Source organism: Papaver somniferum, chromosome 6, assembly GCF_003573695.1.
Source record: "Papaver somniferum cultivar HN1 chromosome 6, ASM357369v1, whole genome shotgun sequence".
NCBI lineage: Eukaryota > Viridiplantae > Streptophyta > Magnoliopsida > Ranunculales > Papaveraceae > Papaver > Papaver somniferum.
In genome coordinates this window covers 73,865,467-73,881,251 of record NC_039363.1, presented here as the reverse complement: position 1 = coordinate 73,881,251, position 15,785 = coordinate 73,865,467, and the positions used below count along the sequence as shown (strand labels likewise).

Here is a 15,785-nt window from a genome sequence, read left to right as displayed (position 1 = left end):
TATTTGTAGGTATTTTTTGGAAATAAATATTTTTGGAAAATTCGGCTCGAAAAGTTGATTTTGGCACCCGGAGGACACGTGTTATTCGGACTCCCAAGTTTGGATAAGGGGTAACCTAATTACTAAGGGGCACCCCAGGTCACCCCAAGGCATCTGCTATTCGGACACCTATACAGGATAGGGGGAGGTCATCTTCTCAAAATTCAAAATCAATTTTTGGCGGGAAAAGAATGTTATTCTCTGGCAGATTTTTGGTTCGTGATTTGGAAGTGTTTTAGCGAGATTAAATCGCTGTAATTCTTCGGAAAGGTTTATTTGGGCTTAACAGGCGTCATATGGGTGTTGGTTTCGATCCAAATTGGCTAGTTAATCCGAGAGAAGAAAAACAGGGAAAGAACGTCACATGGAAGATATTCTCGGGATTTTTAGCTATCTTTGGAATGATTTCGTGTGTATACAGCGTGCGTTACTTCATCAGAGACGCGTAATAAACATGGTGGTAGAATGTCAACACCATGCAGACGCGTGAACAAGGTAAAGAAGGAAATAATTACGTAACTCTGGTAGAAAATATTTTCCGAGAATAAAACTCATTAGTGGAAGATTATTCGAATTGATGGCGGAGATTTGGAGGTGCTGTGACTATATAAATGCTTCTGGGATGTCATAGAACGTGGGTTGAACAATTGGGGAAAGCCACATAGTCGAGAAAAGTGCTGCAGAGAAATCTGCAGCAGCAGCAGACAAATACTCAAGAACATGAAGAACAGACGCACAAAGATAGTCGTAAAACACTGTCGTTGATGCTTAAGAAATAAGACTGTCATCTGCGACAGTTTACAGTTATTCTTTGTAACAGTGAGTTTCCAACGAATATAAACGTTGCAAATTTCCGGTTTAATTTGATTTTCTCCTTTTCTCTTCTTTGTAAACACCATTTGAGCCATAATAAAATATTTTGAGCGTGTTTTCATCATGATGAGCTAAACCCTATCACTGGGACAACGGAGGAAGCAACTTTTCATGATTGTGGTAAATGAATTAATTATTTATATGATTTATTTTGCATAGATTTAATTGTTTTATGATTTCTATTAATTATGTGTTATTTTGTCTGATGTCGCATGCTTAGTTTAAATTACTTTTGATGCGTCATGCTTACGACTTATAGATAATGTTTTATGAAATCTGTTTTTGGCAAAGAGTTAGAGTCACAATTTCTTTTGTTTGAGCTATATTGTCTAGAGTTAATGACTGAACCACAATAATATGAAAAGTAGTGAAATCCTGCGTCCTAGTGTCTCTTCATCCTGTGACAATTTTTTTTGTATATATATAATTTTATCAAATCTAAGAATTTCATTTCCTTCACAAGTCTGAAACGAACCTTTTTACTATAACCCCAAAAAAAAATCTTAAATCATTTTGGTGCCGCCGACGCGGAATTGTGTTTAGGTAGAATTTTTTTTTTTTTTTTAGATTTATTTTTTCTTTGTTCTTTTTTACGTTCTCTGGGTGTTTGTCTATGTGATACAGGTTTTGAGGCTTGGATCGAAAAGAAAAAAAAAAGAAGAAGAAGTTGTCAAAGATTTTTGGCGATTGTTCATAAAGACTGTGAGCAAAGCTTAAAGCAAAAAGAACGGAAAGAAGACGAAGGACTTTTTTTATTATTATTATTATTTTTTAGATATTTTTTTTATTATTATTAATTTTTTTTAGAAACTGTAATTAAGGTTTTATTTTTGTAATCTTTTATTTTTGGACATTTTTTTTTCGGACATTGAACATTGGACATTTTTTTTAAACCCTACGGAAGGGTTATATAATTAAAAATAAAATATAAATAAATAAATAAATAAATAAATACAAACTGTTTGCAGAGAAGGACGACGATTACTATATCGTCTCGGCCCCTCGGGTTCGTACATGACATAGGAGTCGTGGCCCGAGTCGACTTCAACGGTTCATCCCCCGTCTGGTACGGGAGGTAAGTCCATCGAAACACTCGCGAATCTCCTGTAAGCGAGTTACTGTATTCCTTAAGGTGATTCATTGATTGAGGACAAATTTGGACTGTTTTTAAATTCCTAGTATAGGGCAAGGCCTAGCCAATACAATATAAGGGTTCGGATTTCATCACCGCTCCCTTCTTTCCCGCCTTAGGAAAACGAAACCTAACGCGAACCCAAGCTTAAAACTTGACTAGAACGAGACCGATAGGGTATCGCGCTTATCAGGAAAAAATTTCGAAGGATATTGGTTACTTTCTTAAGCACACCTCGAAGTTCATTATGGTTTCTTTGAGTTGAATGCGTGACTGCGCCGCCTTGTGATAGCGGTGAGGCCTTGGGTATCAAAGCTCCACTGAGCTTCCCTCGCCTCAATTCAACTTACTTTGACTCGGATTGATTCCAGAAGGGTTTGCTTAAATTGTAACGAATTCCCCTTCGAGAGATAGAAGCAAGTCTAGAAACAATCGAAGTGGATCCATCATGCTTGTTGTTTGCTAGATTTTATAGGTTTGATTTGGTCGAGTCAGCCTTGTTTGTGATTGTGTAGAATTCCCTTGCAATTAAGAATTTTGAACTGGTATGATAGAAGCCAATACAATGAGTATCGACCTGAATTTGAATATGGACATCATCATTTTTATGACCATGGTGGGAATAGTGGTTGGGAATGCCAACCTTTTCAAAGTAATGGTTCATACCATGGTGAGCCCAATTACTATCCACACGCGAATTGGTCTTACGAGCAAGAAAATCAGGAACACTGTAGTACTGGTTACTCGTTTTTGAAAACTAGTCATGATTATGATATTTCTGAACATGTTCCATCTCTAGAAGAGACCCAACAACAGATTGAAAGGACGTATAAACGTTTAGTTGCAATGAATAGTTCAAAAGAAGAGTGTACACGATATTCTGAGATGATAAACGAGAGTGGTGAACGTATAAGTGTTATGCTCAGTGAAATTCAGGCACGTCTAGAAGCAGAAAATGAACAGTTGGGTAATGCTGCTCGAAATAATCTAAATTTCCAAAATAGGTATTCTAATTCTACCCTTGATATCAATAGTGAATATTTGCCTAATTTAGAGGACGAGGTTAGAATAAAAGACACTACTTATTTAGATAAGGTTCAATCATCTTTGTACTATTATGATGATGAGGATAGTAGTAATGAAGAAATTTATAGGCATAGTAATGAGGAAACTGTTACTCCCAATGAGATTTATAATGATAATATTATTTCTAGTTCAAATCCAAATAATTTTAATAATTATTCACCTATTCAAAAGGACGAGTATTTGACTAGAGATACCACCGTTTTAGACGAGGATTATGAAGCCGGTAATGGTTTAGAGGAACGAGTTTATTCTGAGAATATTTTTTTAGAGTCTAGTAATTTAGAAACATTAGTCTTAGAAGAAGAACATGAACTCGTAGAGATTTTAAATATGAGTGACGACGCATCACCTGAGTATAATTTACAAGAAGCAATTGACCACTTTCAGGATTCTGATGATCTAGAAATTAGGAAAATTGTAGCTAGTCTATCTAGAGACACCCAAAATTCTAAGTTTGGGGGTGGTTATCATCCATGTGCTTTCACTCTTAGAAAGGTCCCTCACTTGGGACTTGACATATGTGCCTCAAACATTTTACAAAATTCTCTTCATACACGTTTTCCGGAACCTAATGATGTCCAGAAAGAAGCTCAGTCGTTAGAAACCCATCCTCTGGTTGATGTGGTTTGCCAGGCTATGATCCCCAGATTGACTTTGTTTTCCCACCAAATAGTTTTCTTCCAACTGTGGGAACGTTTATATTCCAAATGTGTCGAATATTAAGTTATGAGACTAAACCTAAATGCTTTAGGAAATTAGAATCGACACATTTGCTTAAGAATGACCACTACTCTCATTGTGGTCAATTATGTAAGTCAAATCTTATTGACTTAGAGGATCCTCAGTTATTTAGGTTATTATTGTGCGCTTCTAAGATCATATTTGAGTTTTTCCAGACTTTAGGACCTAATTATTCGGATCCCACCTATGAAGAAACGCAGCCAATGAAAATTTTCTATCTAGACCCTTTCATAGAACCTGAACCACAATTATATATAAATTTCTTAATCAGGAAACTAGATAAGGGCGTGCTATTCTTGTTCACTTTCTTGGTTCATTACAGTTTCCTTTAGTCAGCTCTATTTAGTTTTGAAGACCCACAGTTATTTCGACTGTTACTTTATGGTTCGAGTTGACTAATCCTTTCCTAAGTCTGGCTGAAGACTTTAAACTTAGCACTTCTTGGGAGGTATCCCATGCTCATGCAACACGGTAATATCTTTCCTTAACTCTTTTGCTTCAAATGGTAACCGTTTCTCCTTGTTCATGCTTTTAATATTATCTTTAGAACATTGAGGACAATGTTAGATTTAAGTTTGGGGGTATGGGAGAAACTTTTTTGTTGCAATTATTAAACTCCGGAGCCTAGAAATCTATGTCTATTAAGGTTTGCACTAACCAATCTAAGTGGATGGGAACATCTTGGTTATAGGAGTTGAGGAACCAATCTGATTAGATGGAAACATCTAAAGAGTCTATTCATAAAGGCACGGAGCTCAGGTGTTAGAATTAAAAAAAAAACATGGTAGTTTCAACATATCTCGTGATGGAAACATCGAAAGAATCCTGATCACTTCTTTTTCTTTTTACCTTTTTACCATTACTAGGGTGAAGTAGAGTGACTGAGATACCAAAAAAAAAATTGATTGAGACTAGACCATTAGACCAACCGGAATAAATTCAACAAAGTCAACCACTGGAACCCTTTAGTCTAGACCAATATCTCAGTCCATTAGGATAAGTTCACCTTAGTTAACATCATCTACGTTTTTCTCTACATCCATCTTCTTAATCTATCCATGTGATTGGTTGACTCCGATTTATGATGTCCAGAAACTACCTGAGTAGAGCTCTGTTACTTTATATTAATTTTAGTATGCTTGAGTGCAAACTCGTATACAACAATAGGAATTTCGCATCAGGGTACTTCCTCCTATAGTCAATGATTGTATGCCAACCAAGGAGATTTTTTAGTGCCTTCCAAGATTCTGCGTAGATAGCTAGGGTCTGGAGTATTGGTTTTTGTGGGTACACCTCTGATAAACCCACCCGAGATTAACTCGGTCACTTTTCAAGAATAAATTTTGCTCGAGGACTAGCAAATAATAAGTTTGGGGGTATTTGATAGACACATTTTTGTGTCTAATTTGATCTCAATACTATATATTGTTGGCACTCGATTTTGTACTAGTTTTGGTATTTTATGTATTTGTAGGTATTTTTTGGAAATAAATATTTTTGGAAAATTCGGCTCGAAAAGTTGATTTTGGCACCCGGAGGACACGTATTATTCGGACTCCCAAGTTTGGATAAGGGGTAACCTAATTACTAAGGGGCACCCCCAGGTCACCCCAAAGCATCTGCTATTCGGACACCTATACAGGATAGGGGGAGGTCATCTTCTCAAAATTCAAAATCAATTTTTGGCGGGAAAAGAAAGTTATTCTCTGGCAGATTTTTGGTTCGTGATTTGGAAGTGTTTTAGCGAGATTAAATCGCTGTAATTCTTCGGAAAGGTTTATTTGGGCTTAACAGGCGTCATATGGGTGTTGGTTTCGATCCAAATTGGCTAGTTAATCCGAGAGAAGAAAAACAGGGAAAGCACGTCACATGGAAGATATTCTCGGGATTTTTAGCTATCTTTGGAATGATTTCGTGTGTATACAGCGTGCGTTACTTCATCAGAGACACGTAATAAACATGGTGGTAGAATGTCAACACCATGCAGACGCGTGAACAAGGTAAAGAAGGAAATAATTACGTAACTCTGGTAGAAAATATTTTCCGAGAATAAAACTCATTAGTGGAAGATTATTCGAATTGATGGCGGAGATTTGGAGGTGGTGTGACTATATAAATGCTTCTGGGATGTCATAGAACGGGGGTTGAGTGATTGGGGAAAGCCACAGAGTCGAGAAAAGTGCTGCAGAGAAATCTGCAGCAGCAGCAGAAAAATAATGAAGAACAGACGCACAAAGACAGTCGTAAAACACTGTCGTTGATGCTTAAGAAATAAAACTGTTATCTGCGACAGTTTACAGTTATTCTTTGTAACAGTGAGTTTGCAACGACTATAAACGTTGAAAATTTCCGGTTTAATTTGATTTTCTCCTTTCTCTTCTTTGTAAACACCATTTGAGCCATAATAAAATATTTTGATCGTGTTTTCATCATGATGAGCTAAACCATATCACTGGGGCAACGGAGGAAGCAACTTTTAATGATTGTGGTAAATGAATTAATTATTTATATAATTTATTTTGCATAGATTTAATTGTTTTATGATTTCTATTAATTATGTGTTATTTTGTCTGATGTCGCATGCTTAGTTTAAATTACTTTTGATGCGTCATGCTTACGACTTACAGATAATGTTTTGTGAAATCTATTTTTGGAAAAGAGTTAGAGTCACAATTTCTTTTGTTTGAGCTATATTGTCTAGAGTTAATGACTGAACCACAATAATATGAAAAGTAGTGAAATCTCGCGTCCTAGTGTCTCTTCATCCTGTGACAATTTTTTATGTATATATATAATTTTATTAAATCTAAAAATTTCATTTCCTTCACAAGTCTGAAACGAACCTTTTTACTATAACCCCCCAAAAAAAAATCTTTTATCACAATGATACAACCAAATCAACATATTTTTTCTTCTTCTGATCACCAGGACCTAATAACCAAGATTGATATGCAGCTTTATCAAAATCATTTAGATTTCTACTCCAATCATCATCAGCTACTGAATATGCCTTGTGTATTTCTAATGACATCCCCATAGATCTCTTCCATCATCTTTAGTAATTACTTCATAGAAAAACATCTCATAACCCTAAAAAACAATAGAATGAAATCATCAAAACCCTAAAACATCAATTAGTTATCATTATTCATTAACAGATGATTGGATATCATGCAAATAAATAAAAATCATACATAATACTCGTTCTTGAAAAACCCCAAGTTATAAAACCTAGGATTTCGTTTTACTGAGATCCCCTAAAAACTGAAACAAAATTGAACCAAAATAGAAGTAAAGACAAACAAATCGAAGTAAAGAGAAATAGAAAAAGAATAAGAATTAATAAGAATTAACCATTACCTTATTCTAGACAGTGATGAAGAAAAAGTAATAAAAAGTATTTCTTCCGCTCCTTGTCTTTGAAGAAGAAAAAGTAGAAACAAAAGTAAAGAACAAGATAGTTGAACGACTAAGATGGTGGTAATTTTGGTGGCGGAGGTTGTAATGGTGAGAGGTGGGGGCGGCAACTCTCTGTAGAGAGGTGAAGAAGAAAAAGAAATGGAGAAGAGAAACAAGTGAAAGAGGCTAGGTCATTAGGATTATATATGTTAAGTGGACGGTTAAGGTTAATTTTAATTTCATAATCTATGGTCAGAATATTACTAAGTACAATCGGTCCGGGGTGGCCAGGAATTAGGTAAGAACCGGTACCTGTCCCGGTCAACACCGGTTCTCCTGTTCTATTCTCGTTCCCTGTACCGGTTACACCGGTTCCGGTCCGGTTCTGATCCAAAATTTCTTGTTCTGGTCCGGTACACCGGTTCTGGTTCGGTTCTTGTGCAGCCTTAGTTAAAGTACTTCATATCATTCGAAGACGTCGGTCCAAAACCTACCTGTTTATAAGCTTGAACCGTAGTTGATCATTCTGGATAGATTCCGTCTGCTAGATAATAACCCTAAGTGTAGTGTTGACCGTTGATGGTGAAATACAGTGCGACGTGACACCATTCTTAAGATCTTCAAACAGTGGTGACTTATATAAAATGTTGAGATCGTTATTTGAACCCGGGAGTCCAAAAAAGGCATGCCAAAAGCAACAATCATAAGTAGCTGAAGCTTCCAAAATTACAGTTGGTTTTGATAATGACCCTTATATTGGCCTGCCCATGCATGCAGTTAAGAATACCTAGCATTCCTGGAAAACCCTTCTCGGTGTTTTATGCAGTTATTCTTTGAACATCTTCCTGAGTAGGCTTTCTTAAAAAGGTTGGACCAAAATGCTCGACTATTGTTTTGCAAAATAATTTGAGATACCTAAAGGCGGTAGTTTTCCCAATACGGATGTAATCATCCGTGGCATCCGTCGGTACCCCGTAACATAATATATGGAGGGCTGCAGTGACCTTTTGCTCGGGACTAAAACCTCGTACATGTCGTGTATCATACTGATAATTAAATAAAGGTTGTACTTGACAAAGCTCGGCAATAATCCTTTGCGTCAAGTTGCGGCCCATGCGGAATCGTCGCTGAAAATCCTCATCGGAATAGGCACAATCATGATTAAAATAATGAAGCATCATCTTTTCGTGGTAAAAATGTCGATCTCGCCACGTCCATCTTCTAGTCGCAACTTCGTATGGCTCTAAAGACTTTGGTATGATCCCGGATTGTAATTGCAACATAAAATTTCGCCTTCTTCTATCTTGATCTGCATCTTCATCCATTTGACGCAAAAACTCCATACACGTTTCTTCATCTTCTTCATACAACATTTCATCCATCGCCATATCTTCCCCAGAAGAATCAAAATCAGAATTCATGATTAAAAATTGAAAGCAATTGAAAGAAAAGATTGATCGGATGAAAGATTGTTATGAATTTGTGAGATCAAACTCGAGCCGTATTTATGGAGGTAGAAACTATTGGTTCCGGTGACCGTTGGAAAGTAGCCATTGGCGACCTTGGTTCAAACGCCAGCGTTTGTGCAACGTCCGCCAGCGTTTTATCCACGGGCGCTAGCGTTTGTATTTCGCTCTCGCGCGCTTAGTTATCAAACGCCCAGTCCTTTACCATAGTGGAAAAGCCAGTTTGGAAATCCACCTGGCTCAACAAAAAAAATAATTTGGCCATTGCCATAGGAATTGTCCTTATGTATCTTATTCTTTTAGGGGTATAATTGGCAACCAAACTTTAATATCACATATATAAAAATCCGTTCCTTAGAATTTTACAAATTTTATCTCGTTGGAATGATATTAAAAAAATGTGCGCAACGAGTACAAACAATAATATCAAATTTAGAGTTTTTACGAAAAATTCGGAAGTGTTTACCATTTTAGGAACAATTTTCGAAAATTAAATGTATATCCATTATGCAAACCACCAAAAAGGATACATAATACTTTATGTAGCTATATTTTGGTTTATGCTTCAATTTATTTTCCATTGCAACTATTAAAACGACGTACTCCCTCCGTTTCAAGAAAAGTGATACTTTCACTTTAGGCGCAATTTTTGAAAACTGAATGCATAGCCATTAAGCAAACCACCACAAAGGATGCATCACACATTATGCAGCCATATTTTGGTTTATGCATCGGCTAATTTTCCGTTTCAGGAAAAATGATACTTTCATCTCGTGTCAGGAAAAATGATACTTTCGCTCTGTATCAGGAAAAATAATATTTTTCCGCCGCGTCAGGAAAAATAATACTTTCGTGCCGATTTCTTCGATCGGTCGTCCCACCATGGCACTTCATCACAGAGGAAAATAAATTACTAGGAACTGTGCTCGCGATTTCTATCATAATTTCACAAAACTATTCTAGGGTAAGTAAGTAAGGGAAAGTACAGTTTAGTCCAAAAATCAGTCCAAAAGTACGGTTTAGTCCATCCCGAGTTAACTAGGTACAGATTGGTCCAAATATATGGAAAGTACACTAATAACCTTTATTATTTACAATTTAGTCCAAATATTTGCATTTTAGTCCAAAATGACTCATGATGATGTCAACAATTTTAAATAATGTATAAATAACTAAAAAACAATTTATCTTTCAAACCGTTCGTCCAAAATTCACAAACTTTATATATTCGGAAAGCTCTTTTCGAGGTCTACAAAAAGAGTACGCTTATGACTATATAATTTCCACTTTTAATAATTTTTAATTCACACTAGTGTACAACTATGTACACATTAACAAAAACACAGAAAATCCAACATTCAATAGCCAAACTGCCACTCCACGCCAAGCTCTAGCTGAATAATGTCTGGATTTGCATAGAATGGTTTAGCAGTTAACCTGCATCAAGGACAAAACAATAAAACATTAGAAACCATAGCTTGAAAAAGAAGTGATAATCTTTCACCAACAACAACATAAGAAACAAAGCAAAGAAAGCGATCAAAGTAAAAAGTTAGTCAGTTATTAACTTAAAGAGACACAATCCATTTGGGCCTAACTGCACAAAATATGGCAGAAGGGATAATGTGTACAACTACATATATACATATATATATATATATATACAATTAACCAGAAAATTCAACATCCATACTCAAAAAATATGCAATATATCCATGAAACTGGACAATGGTGCACAACTATGTAAACATTTACGAGAGCCTAGCAAAATCCAACACAATACCCATAGCAGACGCTATATATCAATGAGGCCATAACGTGGAAACTCAGACGGATTTGAACCATCAAAAAAAAATTGGCCTCCCATTTAACTGTCCAAAGAAGTATAAATCCATCCTTCAACACCACAACTCTCAGACCCCTCATTTCTAAAACTAGCAGTCAGTTTATACCCTTCCCTTTGGTAACAAATCCGTCTATTTGGCTATCACCCATATAAACAACCCAATCAATCTCTTTTACATTGTGATTTAGTTTATGTAAACATGTGTTTCCTCCAGATTCTGTCAATTGGCCTACTTTTCCCATTGAGGTATCTTTGTGATACAAACAACATACCAATATGTACACTTGTACTCCAGGTGTACCAATATGTACTGTTACAATACAGGTGCACCAATATGTACACTTATAGAAAGACACTGTCAAGCTATATCGACAACTCTACAAACCATGCACTGCTAGAATAAACATCCTTTATTGCATTTCGAAGATCACTAGGATTACATAGTATCATTCTTTTGAGCATTATGTAAGACTGAACTAAGATTAGTCCAAGGATACCAGTATATTAAAATATAAAACATACCTCTCTTTGTCAGTACAGTAAAACATTTAAGTCAGGTTAGACGTGGAAGCTCATCGAATCTTTGGCTCGTTCGTTGTCGTGCAAAAGTGGAAACAGATTAGATCATCTAATCAAAAGCATGATAAGACTATATAATGATACCAAACATAAGCTTGTGGAGCCATTATTTTCACATGTGTACTACTTTGTACACACCTATAAAATAAGCATGAAACCGCTCATTCGTACTCACGTTTGTACTTACTTTTTCATGGAAAATACGTTGGTGCACAAGTATGTACACACCTACGAAATATTTACGAAATCAAGCATTCTTACCCATAAACATGATATTTCTCATAGGAAATAGACTGGTGCACCAGTTTACACTTTCCACATTAAGGAGACAGACTCCTGATTACGACCTAGTTATTTATGCATACCCCTGCAAAACATGTATAAAACCGATCATTTATAACCATACACAAACCTAATTTTTCATGGGAATTATACTGGCGTACCAAAATGTACACCTACATAACATGCATAAAATTGATCATTCATAATCCCCAACAAACCTATTTTTTCATGGGATTTCGAAGGTACACCAATACGTACACACCTACAAAACAGGCATCACTGGTTCACCAATATGTACACCCCCTACAAAACACGTAACCAATTAAATGTATTCACTTACAAACAATTCTATTTCATGGGAACTACACAGGTGCACCAGTAAGTACACACCTACCGATATTGTATAAACAACATGTTGTGAGCCATACAATGCTACATGTCACAACGCGGAAAGAAAAAAGAATGAGCAGAATTTATTACTTGTAAAATCAACATGTGTACAGCTGTGTACACATTAAAAATTAACTTGTACAATTATGTACACAATAAAAATTCAATACCAAAATGTGCAAAAGCTGGTAAGCTATGCACGATACAATCAAAAGATAATCCATAAAAGCCAAGGTAATCTGCAGTTACTACGAAATATTCATGCAAAAAAAAAAGGCACAAATAGGTTAGAGTGAACATTTAGGTTGAGTTTATTATGATCCTTACATGAACTCCACTGACCCGTGCAGGGTCATGTACCAATATTGGCTTTGTGACCATAGCAATAAAACGAGCACAGATCATAACACTGAAAGGCCAAGTATGATCCTAATTAGCATGTATTGCCATTTATCCTGCAATAAGATAAATTAGATGTCGTCATCAAACAGATCTCATCAATCAACATGTGTACAACTATGTGTACATAAAATCAACATGTGCACAACTATGCACACATTAAAAATTAACGTGTACAATTATGTACATATTAAAAATCAACATGTGCACAATTATGTACACGTACCAAAATATTCATAAGCTGCAAGATCGGAGATGATACTGAAAAATACTGAACACACGTATCCTTCGTAATCACTAACATTTCTCTTTCATTGTTACTAAGCAAAGGAACTACAGTTATATATATATAGCGAATAATAATCAATCCTTTCTAGGCTGCAACTATATAACAGCTTGATCTGCAAGGTCGGAGATGATACTGGTAGAATTGCACCCTAGAACTGTTCAATATGTACAAAGTAAATCAATGCAAATCTTTTCTAAATATGAAGGAAGAGGTTCTTTTATCTAAATTAGGAGAGTTTTCTTACCATAAGAATCCTTGAAACAAAATGCAAGATTGACAACTGACGATTAGGGGGACTGCTATACTCCTGAGATACTACATTATTTTTCATCAGAATAAAGAAGTATAATTATCACTACAAACATGTATTTTCGAACAAACCGTTTTCAATCGATAAGAACATGTTGGGAACTAAGGGTTCTGAGAGGTCTATTCCACTCTCTGTACAGCAAACACACACCATTCCTATTAAACACGTACATCATGTGAGCACGGTTCCCAGCACCACTGGATATGGGAGGTGATGGACTGACCTCAGAGCCTCCAAAGAACTGCATCCCTCAGAAACTTCAAACAGTTCTTAGCAGTCACTTGTAGCATGTCAAATCAAATTAATGCTCCTCAATGCCTAATGCTTAGATAAGGTATACTTTCTATCTAGAAGAGCAAACAAGACGGGTAGTAGCAAGCTTAACAGAAATATAATATGACATCACAGATACAAACTAGAGTAGAACTATGGAAGAAAGACATTTAGAGAAGCCGAATCAGCACTTTAATGAACCACCTAGTAGTCACCAAGAACTCCCTAATGAAGTTTAAAAATTATTTATTGTAACTGGCAGGGATCATTGACCTTCTTGTTAATTTGGAAGCCTGGTGTTGCCCCAATAGTAGTGTAGCATTTCTTTTTGCTGATTTATACATCACAAACGTCACTATACCACGTTTGACATGAGCTCATGAAAATGATGATTAACCAAAATCGCATCATTGTATTTGATTGTAAAACTTCACTTAAACAGTATGATCCTAACAATTTTGAGCTACCAGAAGATTCCAAGGGAATAATAGTACCCGTTTGGCTAGCTTAACAATCTGCTCTAAGCAAGCGAGCAACTTTGATTTCTCTCTAAGAGAGCACCCGAATTAAGTCAAGATTCACAAAATTTCTAGTAATAAACATTTTAATTCCTACATTACCTTATCAGTTATCACAATATTCTCACAACGAGTAACATAGCTAAAAGAACAACAAACAAATGACCCCTGCCTGATATTTAACACAACCCACAAAGGAAATGTGGTTGTAAAATGTCCACGTCATCCACCTAACTCCTAATGGAGTTTACTTTCCCAAATAAGCGAAAGCGTCTATTTTCTTCCCATACTACGACGTGGAATCCATATGGTGGTACTGACAACTAATAAACAGCTAACTTTGGTAGTCGGTAATTGATTAAGTTCGTCTCTTTTGGTGCCTGGAGATGCCTAGCTAACATTTCAGCAATACCAACAAAATGTATAGCATAAACAAAACAAGTTTACAATATCCAGCTACAATTAATCAAGCCAAACAAACACAAACAAAATACCACAATGATCTCCAAAATTTCTCCAAATCCCTACAATCTTATTCCCTCTCTGTCTTTAAAATGAGATATACATTCAACAATACTCACAAAAGCTCATATGTTTTCACCAGAACTCATCGTTTCATATGAAATTTATACCTACTCAACAAAAAAAAACAACAAAAACCTAAATCCCTCTCAAAACTAAAATCACAGATGAGATCAAATTTACAGAAATTAAAGGAATTAGATGGATGAAATTACCAGTGATTACTAGTAGACAGCTCAAATAGAATCGCCATGAAACCAAAATTTACGGTTCCAACTCGTTTTCTCCTCGACAAAAACTCTGTTTAATTAAAAAAAAAACTTTAGATATAAGAAAAGAATAGCATCTGATAACTCATCGAAATAAAATGAATACCTAAAGCATCATAAAAGAAATTGTAATAAGATTGTAGAGAAATATTAAAAACAAACTGCTGGCATAAAATTTAATGAGTTTTGTTTAAGATTTAGATGAAATTTTACCAGATCTGTTTATTTAATTTGAGATCTTCTTCCATAGATTCTTCGGTGTTGAGAGAAATGGGGAAGGTAGAGACGCCTAAAATGATGTAACCCTGATCATGAATCGAATTCGTGCTAGTTTTGTCAAAATCTTATGATGCCGTCTTTAACCGGAGTAAATGGAGAGCTCTATTTAGTTTCGACAAATGAAACCAAGAAATCAAAACCAACGATGAAGAAGAAATGTTCATGGGTATTTTTGTCACAAAAAAAAATCATTTTGGACTAAATCGTTCACTATATATATATATTATAAAGGACAATGGTGTTTTTCTCATTGGACGGTCATCTATAGTTTGGACACATAAAAGACGGCCATGATCAAATCATTAGTGCGTGTGTTTAGATAGACAGTTTCGGTACATAAAGGACGGTCACGATCAAACCACTACTATGTGTTTTTACGTATGGATGAACATCTATAGTTTCCCCACATAAAGGACACTCCAAATGGTATATCTCCATTATTTAAAGCATAACACAAATGAACATTATTTAACGGTTAAAAATTCCTATTACTTATTTACCTTCATTAGTCCATCGGTTACACATTCCCAATATCCTCTTTTAGTAGTCTCATTAATTACCCAGTCAATGGAGAGAAGCCTATATAAAGTTGCACTGAACATCTTGTGATTTTCCAAAAGATAAGAGAGATGTAATAGCTTATCACGTTTCAATCTCGCGTATGAATTTGGTTACTCAATCTTCATTCATTTTCCCAAATTTTTAGAGTATATGAATTTGGACGGTCATCTATAGTTTGGACACATAAAAGACGGCCATGATCAAATCATTAGTGCGTGTGTTTAGATAGACAGTTTCGGTACATAAAGGACGGTCACGATCAAACCACTATTATGTGTTTTTACATATGGATGAACATCTATAGTTTCTCCACATAAAGAACACTCCAAATGGTACATCGCCATTATTTAAAGCATAACACAAATGAACATTATTTAACGGTTAAAAATTCCTATTATTTATTTACCTTCATTAGTCCATCGGTTACACATTCCCAATATCCTCTTTTAGTAGTCTCATTAATTACCTAGTCATTGGCCAATGGAGAGAAGCCTATATAAAGTTGCACTGAACATCTTGTGATTTTCCAAAA

The 15,785-nt window shown here is 35.6% G+C and overlaps 1 long non-coding RNA gene across 1 annotated transcript; it reads right to left on the bottom strand.

Annotated features, from left to right (window-relative positions):
• Positions 1 to 9,887: 9,887 nt before the first annotated feature.
• Positions 9,888 to 14,789, bottom strand: LOC113285768. Its single transcript, XR_003328925.1, has 6 exons — positions 14,627 to 14,789; positions 14,360 to 14,444; positions 12,161 to 12,288; positions 11,662 to 11,746; positions 11,105 to 11,528; positions 9,888 to 10,173 (listed from the first exon to the last, which is right to left on the bottom strand). It is a non-coding gene; the product is annotated as an uncharacterized LOC113285768 (long non-coding RNA).
• Between the last annotated feature and the right edge of the window lie 996 nt (positions 14,790 to 15,785).